This window comes from Dipodomys merriami, unplaced genomic scaffold (genome assembly GCF_024711535.1).
Source record: "Dipodomys merriami isolate MVZ:Mamm:240054 unplaced genomic scaffold, mDipMer1.0.p SCAF_40, whole genome shotgun sequence".
Lineage (NCBI taxonomy): Eukaryota > Metazoa > Chordata > Mammalia > Rodentia > Heteromyidae > Dipodomys > Dipodomys merriami.
Window position 1 is genome coordinate 5286000 of NW_027205604.1, and position 10469 is coordinate 5296468.

At 40.9% G+C, this 10469-nt stretch overlaps 1 long non-coding RNA gene across 2 annotated transcripts in view; it reads right to left on the minus strand.

The window, feature by feature from the left end:
- Positions 1 to 6442, minus strand: part of LOC138806473 (uncharacterized) — a 50410-nt gene extending 43968 nt beyond the window's left edge. The window contains exons 1-2 of one of the 2 annotated variants that reach the window (XR_011365895.1): positions 6333 to 6442; positions 1511 to 1575 (exon numbers count right to left, since the gene is read on the minus strand). This is a non-coding gene — a long non-coding RNA (uncharacterized lncRNA). Of the gene's footprint in view, positions 1 to 1510; positions 1576 to 6215 lie in introns of both variants that reach the window. The other variant, XR_011365894.1, reaches the window with a different exon arrangement.
- Positions 6443 to 10469: the final 4027 nt, after the last annotated feature.

The following is a 10469-nucleotide window of genomic DNA, read 5'->3' on the forward strand; positions in this document are numbered from 1 at the left end:
GACATTTTGTAAGAGGCTTTTTTTTTCCCAGAAAAAAATCAGTAGAAATAGTCCTTGGTGAAAGGGAGTTCCAGATGCAGGATTACATAGATCTGTGAGCCAACAAATACAAAAGGAGTTAAAGCAACAGAGACAGGGCAGGCATAGAGCTCTGTAGTGAAGGTGGAGATGCTCTGTGTTTTCATTCCTGAGATCAGAACCCCTGTGATGAAGGGAAAGCAAACAGGGCCCAGAGCAGACTTTTTTTTTTTTTTTTGCCAGTACTGGGGCTTGAACTCCGGGCCTGGGCACTGTCCCTTTGGCTTTTTGCTCAAGTAAGTGAGCTACTACTCATTTCCAGCTCTTTAGTGGCTAATTGGAGATAGGAGTTTGAGGGACTCTTCTGTTCAGGCTGATCCTCAAATCTCAGTCTCTTGAGTAAATAGGATTACAGGCATGAGCCAAAAACAGTAGACTTTTTTTGGGAGGGTGAGGGGAAGCAAGGGCATCTATAAAAGGAGAAGGTTGCAGAAGAGATGGTTCTTCTATTTCCTCCAGTCACTCTCAAAACCCAGTGTGTTCCTCCCTCTAACAATGCCAGCCCTCTCACATCCTGGTTCTGTGGGTGTGGTAAGCAGGCCTCCAACCTCCTCCTTATCAAATCACCCCAGTTTCTTTGAAGCTAGTTATTAAATCACCTCTTAGGACTTAGGTATCCTTTGAGGAAAAAAATAGCAAGAATTTTCACAAAATGTGTGCAGCCCTTATTAGTCCTCCTCCCCTCCTTCAAAGATTCAATTAACAAGAGGGAAAAGGTGATGTGTCTTTAACAAGTTCTTCACGCTGAATTGCTTAGAGATGTACATTAGGCCTTCTTTTAGTAATAGGAAAAAATTATCTCGTCATGACTGGGCTCTCTTTCCCACCTCCAACAGAGGATTGCAATCAATCAGCGGGACAGCAAGATTGATTTTCTAATTAAGCCAGCATTTGTATAGGCGAGGGAGCCACAGAAGGCTTCCCTACTGTATCTTCCCAACACATTCTTATTTGTATTCATTTACCCTCGTTCTTAAAGTCCTTCCCAAGTTGGGGGAGGGGAAAGGGTTTAGTTACTCTCTCCATGGAAATATCCTGTAGTCTCTCTAGCTGCTTCAGGAAAGAATTACACCAAGTTATTAGAGAAAAGAGAGAAAATAGTGACAAGAATCCATTTGGTCTCAATTTGGCTCCCACATTAGATAAAATTTTTCACCAGGCCCTGCTGCCTTGCACCCTCCCACCCACCTCCAAGGCCTCCCGTGGTCACAGCTGGACCAGCTAACACAAATGGCTGGAGCAGGCAGGCTTTTAGCATTTCTAAAAGCTCCATTTCAGGTCTTGCTTGCCAAAAAGGTATAGCAGGCTTTTGTGCTGGTCTCTGTGATGAGATGTGTTCCTGATTTAATTTACTTAGAGAAAGAAAATGAAACCCTGAACAGCTCAGCCGGATTCTGTGTCCTTTGGGACCCCACCGGAGGAGAAAACTTACTTTAGCAATTCTGGATCCAATGCGCTTGTGCCTTGTTCCTCCTGACCTTCCTTCAGTGAACAGCACTGGGGAATAAAACTGAAATCAGTGAGAAAAGCTTGCATCTTTTTTAGTTCATTCCTGGTACATCCATTACCTAATATTTTATTTAAAAGCTCAGTCTTTCACTAATTCAAAATGCTAAGCTCCATTTAAAGAGCATTCTCTCTTGAACCGAGGTGAAGTCTACTTATTGTTCGACGTTTAAAAAAATAGAATCGAAGAAAGAAAGAAAACAAGGAAAGAGAGAGAAAGGGTGTGAGATGGCTTATTGAGGCAAATAAATTGACTAAGGGGTTGGATACTTGTGATTGCAGCAGAGACAACAGGAAAGAACCTTGAACTAAATTATAAATATGCATGTAAACACATAGAGGGTCATATGCAAACACACCTAACACTGACCTAAAGAAGGTTCCAGCCAAAAGAAGTCTGAGGCCCTTGAGCCCTCTTGCTGAGACCTGCTTGCAGGCCTACTTTCAGTAAGTTCCTCATCTGAGCTTCTATTCCTTCCTGTCTAGCTCAGTTTGTATCAGGACAGGAACCAATCAGGACACACCTCCTGGGGAGGCGGGGGGGGGGGGGGGGGGGGGGGGGGCAGAGTAAAGAGACAAAGGCCATGCCCAGAGACTCCTGCCTGGTGGAGTTATTGAAGAACAACTAAATTCTGCATGTATAAAAACCCTAAGAAAGGGCCTTTCAGGTGGCATCACTCACATTCACTAAGTAGCCCCTGGTCTTAACCTCAGGTGGTACAACACTGCTCATGCCTGCTGTCCACAACCCTCTCTGGAATCTGTGTCTCTCCTCCCATCTGCCCTCCCCAAGCCTACAAACACAGCATACTCCAAACTGAACTCACACTCTCCTCTGAAACTTGATCCTCATTCTTATTTCCCTCTTAGACTGCATAGGGTTCCCCCATGCTTCTAGTCATCAGCTTCAAAACCTGAGTATTGCTGTGGGTTCAGCTCTTCCCAGAGCCCCACTTGGGTCAGAGTTTTGTTTGTGTGCCGCCATATGTGAAGACAACACCACCAGTTGTTTGGCTGGACATTCAGCTTCCCAGGAGAAGCCAAGCTTTGCACATAGCACCCACAAACATTACCTCAGTTTGAGCAAAATTTAACACCTTCAGTATATGTTTATTATTCTGTCCACACATACCATCTCTTCCTAGGACATGGTCCTGATTGCCACCACCCTGCACCCAACACACACACACACACACACACACTACACATAACACAATATACACACAGCACACATATGCATATACACATATACACGACATACACAATAACACAGGTACACACATGTGTGTTTCTGTGAGCATCCATACATATGCACATATGCACATCTATATATATGCACATGCATGCCATGCTTACACAAACACATATATGCATGCACTTCCACACACATGCACACAGGACAGGCATACACACACAAAAAGGACTTTTCTTTTCTGGATCAGGTAAGGACTATAATACATTAGGACTTTCACAAGTAAATTGGCTTTACAATCTTTTCATTAAATTATAAGCTCTTTGAGAGAAAGTTCTTAAAAAGTTTATTTTACTACAATTGAGACAAGTGATACAAAGTTTTATGTACACTAAATACTCAATATGCAGTCATGAAACTGATCTAGATAAGACTGCTAGCAATGGAAGACAAAAGAATTCCAGAAAGCCAATCAGGGTATGGTGGGCTAAGTGGGTAGGTAGGTAGGGCACACACCCCTTCATAAAGGGGCAGAGTCTGGGTAGAGGGCATCTATGGCTCAGACAAGCAGTCTGAGGATAAGAGCACAACATTCCGGATAAGAAGTCAGGCAGCAAAAGCTCAGACACTCAGTGGCCAGGCAAAAACAGGACAGATCAGACATCAATAAGAAGCTCAAAGAGGCATGACAAATGAAAGGATGTTTTAGAACCACACACACAAAAAAATCCCACCAATTTCATCAAGTAGTTGAGAAAGAGGGTGATGGGTGGTCGTGACAGGTTGCATGGGAGAGTCAAAGCAACTGAAGGGGAGCAGCTGGCTGGCAAAGGATCTAGGACACAGCTGAACTCGCATTTTGCCCCAGGCTCTGAGCTCTTATGTGGTTCCTCTGAGGGTGAGCATCAATCCTGGCTCCATTAGCATGAGCTGTGCAGGAGGGGAAAGACCATGGGGAGCATTTGGCCTGTGCATTCATAAGAGACAATGGTAGCTTTTAGAAGGCAAAGCTGGGGTAGAGCCATTAATTGTCCAGCTGTTTGTGGGGAATGGTTACAGATGGAGATGGGGAAAGGCAACTTTTTCAAAGCATGCTCAACCAAAGTAAGTCAGAGCCATGTTTGACTACTGGGAAAGAAAGTGACTTGGGAAGAAAAATAACCTCTGCATGTGATTTTTGCAGAAGGAATGAGAAATGAAAAGAGAACTACATGGGAACACAACAACAACAAAACCTTGTGCTATGTGCTAGAACTGAAACTATGGAAGCAGAGAATAAGAGGAAATTACAGAATGCACTAGAGAATTTCAATGGGAAAGGCACTGCAATCTCAAAATATGAAGTCTCAGTGGAGTAGAGAAAAGAGAACTAGCCAGGCACTGGTGGCTCACGCCTAATCTTAGCTACTCGGGAGGCTGAGATCTGAAGATCATGGTTCAAAGCTAACCCAGGCAGAAAAGTCTGTGAGACTCTTATCTCCAATAAACCACTAGAAAAATGGAAGTAGTACTGTAGCTCAAGTGGTAGAGAGCTTGCCTTGAGTTAAAGAGCTCAGGGACAGTACCCAGGCCCAGAGTTCGAGCACCATGAGAAACAAAAAAGAAAAAAGAAAGAAAGGAAGGAAGGAAGGAAGGAAGGAAGGAAGGAAGGAAGGAAGGAAGGAAGGAAGGAAGGAAGAAGGAGGGAAGGAAGGAAGGAAGGAAGGAAAGAAGGAAGGAAGGAAGGAAGGAAGGAAGGAAGGAAGGAAGGAAGGAAGGATGGAAGGAAGAAAGGCAGGAAAGAAGAAAGGAAGAAAGGAAGAAAAAGAAACTAAACAAACTTGGAGAAAAACTAGGGAGAATAAAGTGATCCTGTGACTGCCCACATGCTCATGACTGCATACACTGTCAACTCCTCATGAGAACAAACTGACCTACTTCAAGAAAAAAGAAAAGTAAAGCCAGGCATTGGTGGCTCATGTCTGTAATGCTACTCAGGAGGCTGAGATCTGAGGATCACTGTTCAAAGCCAGCCCGGGCAGAAAAGTTCATGAGACTCTTATCTCCAATAAACCACTAGAAAACCCAAAGTGGTGCTGTGGCTCAAGTGGTAGAGCACTCACCTTGAGCTGAAGAGTTCAGGCACAGCACTCAGGCCCAGACTTCAAGCCCCATGACTGACAAAAACAAAACAAAACAAAAATCCCAGAAAATGGGAAGAAGAGACCCTGAACAGAAAGGAAAAGTCACACTCAAGTGGTGTAACTGCTAAACTCATAGGAAAGATTGAAATAACACTTAAACTAAGGTTAAATCAAAGCTCTGTTTTGGAAAACCAATCATCAGTGATAGCAAGAATAGCCAAGAAAACTCATCTATGACCGCTTATTGCTTAGAGGACTGTTTGTAAGTACTTATTAGAAGAAGTGGTAGTTGCAATAAGTTTCAAGGGACTGGGAGAGATTTCATAAGTGAAGAACTGAGCATTCCTGGAAAATACAAGCATCATGAACAAGTCAACCAGTAAAGCACTCCCTAGGGATGTGGAAATATATCTCAATGGATGGAAGAGAAAAGGAAGTAGGGAGAGGTGTTTTCAGCACTAGGAAGTCTTACCACCTCTGACTGAGCTACAGACCACCAAAAAATTGAAGAGACAAACATTGCAGAGATGGTGAGAAAATTATGCCCATGTGTCTATTAGTACTTTTTGTTGATGCAGAGAATGGTAATGCCCAATTTAATATACACAATCATATTTTCCCTCTCATGCTACCCATATTCCTTGCTTTAAAATCTGAAGAATGAGGTTCTGTAAGCTTCCTGCATCTGGCCTGCTGCCATCCTCGGCATAACCGTTTTATCTTTGGGAGTCTCAGCTGTATTCACAAAGGATGGTGGCAGAGTTAATTAGAAGAAAAGTTAATTAGAATCTAGATCTTCTAAAATTTCTCCCCCCTTCAGCAATTCCTCAAGTTCCTAAAATTGCTGCGTAGAAGAAAAGATTTGCACTAAGCCAAAACTTTGTGACTGTGAAATCATTCTAATATGATGGAGAATGAGTGTGACTTCATGTATGTAGGAACATCAGTTATTTTCATTTTTCATAGTAACTGGATGTTTGGTACAGAAGATAGAAATAATCATTTTCACTGAAGAGAAGAAGTCAGACCAAGTGGATAAGAGTGCAAGGCACTTGGACATTCCTGCCTCTTACAAGAGAACAGAAGATTTATTCCCAAGAGCTCTACACCCTGGAGCAAAAATCCATATCAAGGATAGTAGGAATAAGTAGAGGGAAAAAGAATTGCTCTGTCATGAACACATAATTGGAGGCAAGGGGGGAACTATGGTTAATGAAATATAAAATAAAAAATACCTCTGGAAGCTTACTTTATTCTTACAGCTGTAGTTCAAATGGTAATTTCCTTCTCTCTAAAATGGAAGTAATAATACTTACGGTTGTTGTGAAGAAAGAAGACTATATAACAAAAGCTGGACCCAGTGCTAAAGCCTTACGGATTCCATAAAAGAACTTAGAAGGTCAAAGGAATGTTCTTCACTACACATCGTTTACCTTCATCAGCCAGTGGAGGTAATAGTGATGGCCACCAAAATCAGCTACCATACAGCCTGGCTTTTATGCTTGCCTCTCCCTGAAGTGAAGTTTTTTGGTCTGTCATCACCCAAAAATGAATTTCTGGGTATGAAGAGGAGTGCAAATCCAGTATTTATTATTGCTGTGTTTCTTAATATCTTGGACACCATTGAAAAAGTAAACAGCTAGCCAACTGGAGTCCATTCAAGACTAAATAAACATTTGGAGTAGAGCCATGCCTTTTGCAAAATTACAACCTACTTAAAATAGATGGCCTTAGAGGTCAGTTTGAAATATGCTCAGTTGGATGTGCATGTTTGTTTACTTCTATCCAAAGGCAATTTGGGGGCAAGTAGCTCGGACAGCTGCTTGGGGCCGCCAGCACTCAGTAGACACTGCTGTTCCTTGGACAAGATGTGCTGTGCCACTGTGGCTATAAAAGGGCCTCCCCATCTGTGATGGGAAAAGGCAAGAGCCAAGGGGCCATGGAAGGAGTGTGCAGACCTAACAGAGGACATTGAGAAAGGGAAGACAGAAGTAAGGGTAGGGTGAGGGCTCTTCTCCCATTTCTAATCGGGAGGACTATTTGGTCAATAACTGCTCCTACCTCAAGCAAAGTTATTATTAATAATAATATTTTTTATTTCAAATAACAAAAAATTGTTAAATTAAAAATCAGCCCTAAACTAGGCACTGGTAGCTCATACCTGTAATCCTACCTATTCAGGAGACTGAGATCTGAGGTTTGTGATTCAAAGCCAACCTGGGCAGGAAAGTCCATGAGACTCTTCTTTTTGCGGGGGGAGGGGGGGACCGGTCATGGGGCCTGAACTCTGGGTCTGGGCGCTGTCCCTCAGCTCTTCAGCTCAAGGCTAGCGCTCTACCATTTGAGCCACAGCTCTACTTCTGGCTTTTTTCTTTTTGCTTATGTGGTGCTGGGGAATCGAACCCAGGGCCTCATGCATTCAAGGCAAGCATTCTACCATTGAGCCCCTTCCCAGCCCTCCATGAGACTCTTAACTCCAGTTAACCACCAGAAAACCAGAAGTGGAGCTATGGCTCAAAGTTGTCCAGAGCTAACCTTGAGCAAAAATAGTGACAGTGCTCATGGCCCTAATTCAAGCCTCACAACTGCAAAAAAGAAAAAAAAGATAAAAGAAAAAAGGAAAAGAAAAGAAAGAAAAAACAAGAAAAAGGAAAAAAGTTCCAAAAGCTTAATGAAATTCTGAAACTATTCAAAATGGAACAGTTTTTCACAAAGCACTTAACGGTAAAATAATCCAGAACATGAGACTTAAATATTCCTGATCAATCAATGCATACATTGAAAAATAAAAAGATCTCTTCATGGAAAACTTGCTTGGGCTTCCAAAATGAAAAAAAAGCATTCAAAAATTGGTTTCAGAGGTAAGGTATTTCCTCCCTATCCTTTCCATTATAATAAAATAATCATGAAAATAATAATAGTATCCAATGCTTTGGAGGAGGGTGATCAGAAAAAGAGAGCTTTTTAAATTAACAACAAGAGTAATTCCAGATATTGAATTTTTAAAAAGATAAATTAATTTTCTCAAACATTTTTAGAAATCTTAATAGCAATTTTTCTGTAGAAGAAGTTTTCCTATTTGACAGTGATTCATCCTAAAATAAGACATGGAGAAAAATAAAAAGATCTGGATCTAGCATGTAAGAATTTTCCTGTACATACATTCAGAATATTTTACTTGACCAAAGAAAAATAATAATTCTTCTAAGAATATCTGCTTTGACTACTCAAGCTTGAAATGATTTTCTGCTTTGCTGAATTTTTATGTAATATATAATTAGTCTACACTATTCAGAAGTTAATTATAACTGCTTAATTTTTTTCTCACTTATTTTGTAAGAGTTTGTTTCCCCAACTAGATAGTAAGCTCTTTGACAGTAGTTATATATTGTATTTATTCTGTACATTGGAGAACCCTTTTTGGTACAGGGTACATAGAAAGCCTTCTGTAAATACTTGCAGAATGAAAAATTCTGATGACTATAGTTTCAAATGCCATGTTTCTAGAATGAGTGGTTACTTAAGTAGCATTATAGTCATCATGCAGGCACAGTAGAGTTACCTGGATATGTATTACACTCACTTGGGAGCTTTCAGACCATTCCTATGCATTGTGGCAGATATTGATATTAAACAATAAAAAAAGTTATCATTCCTCCCATCAAGGATCCTACAAAGCTAGAGCTGAAAGCAGGCATTGGAGATAATAATAAACAAATATGATATATACTTGCTTCAGACATGTAAGCTACACCTCCACAAATCATATTGTAGTTTCATTTTAGTTAACAATAATTTCAGAGAATTCACCATGATAATTGTAATTGGCTCAAGTTATTCCTCAGCTTTCTCAATAACTTACTTTAAAAAAAATCCTCCAAAATGGGTTATTGTTGTAGATATTTAAATCCAACTCTTTTTTTAAATTTAATTTTATTGTCAAGGTGATATACAGTGGGGTTATAGTTACATACACAAGGTAGTGAGTACATTTCTTGTTGAACATTGTTACCCCCTCCCTCTTTTTTCTCTCACTTTCCCTCCCTCCTAATGCCTCCCCCTCCAAATTGTACATTTAATCCTGAGAGCCTTATTTACAAGTTATAGAGGGAAACAGAATGTAAGAAGTAGCCTTGTGTCTATGGATACAATGTATTTATTATATTAACATTGTGTGTTCTAGCAAAGATAAAATAATGGATAAGAACCAAGCATGGTTATGAACACATGTAATCCCAGAACTTGGGAGACTGAGGCAGGAGGACCGCTAGTTCAATGCTGATCTAGACAGACTGTCTCAAAACAAAACAAATAACCCAAAAAAACACAATTAAAGGAATCAGATTTATCTTCCTGCCTGAAACAACCAAAGACCTTGGCAAATCAGCTTTCAAGTTACTGTACACTAGGCCAAAAAGCATAATGAGATGTGAGGAACAGAGGAGAAAGATTCCAGGCTGTGATCAGGAAAGGGAGCCTGGGCAGAGAGTAGACAGACATCTGGACTGAAGAAGGGGAGACCAGTATTTAGGGAGGCCAAAGTGCCTATATAGTTCAAGGAGTCAAGAAGGAAAGGAGAGGGGGTGGGGGAGGGAGAAAGACATAAGAAAGGGAGGGAGAAAAGAAGGGGGGAAGGGAGAGAGGAGGAGGAGGGAGAAAAGGAGGGAAGGGAGGGGGAAGAGAAGGAGGAAGAGGAGGGGCTAGGAGGGAAGGGGAAAGGGGTGCAGAGCATTCTCCTAAATATCAGCAACATACTGATAAGCAAATACTGAGAGAAAATTATCCTCTGGGCAAAAGGAACAGTGCCCAGAACTCACCCCAAGATAGTAATGGTGCCCATTGCACACAGCAGAAAATCTCATAAATCAAGATTTATGGACCAGCACAAGGGTGTGCAAAGTGAGACTCACAGACCAAATCCAATCTGTCACCTAGTTTTGCAAATACAGTTTTACTAGAACACAGGCACAGCCATTTCTTTATGTATTTTCTGTGGCTTAATTTTGAACTAGTGACAAAGCTGAGCAGTTGGGACAGAGACCAGATGCTTCACATAGTCTGAAAAATTCACAACTTGGTCCATTAGAGAGAGAAAAAAATGCAGCATATCCTCCAGGTTAAAGTCCTAAGTGCCTGAACTAAGTAACAGGGGGGAAAAATCACTTACACAAAAGACTCTATTAGATGCTAGTCCTATTAATAAAACTTGCTTTTGAAACAAGATCCAAGAGGATGATTGTTTCCAAGTAACTTAATTCTATTCAGAATAAAATGAAAATATATAGTGTTAAATACAAACAATATCCAGAACAGAACAATGTGTAATTCATAATGTCTGGCATCCAAGCAAAAACTTCTTTATATGCAAAGGAGAAAAATAAAATCTACAATGTAGGGAACCACAACTAGTCCACTTTGACCTGGAAATGACACAGGTGATAAAACTAAAGCCAGTGATGTTAAAATGTATGGTACACTTTACTGGTGCTTGAGAAAAGATTGTATGTGTTGGATGGAGAGGAGGAAATAATGTGTGTATGCACACATAGGCATGCGAAGACCAAGGCTTG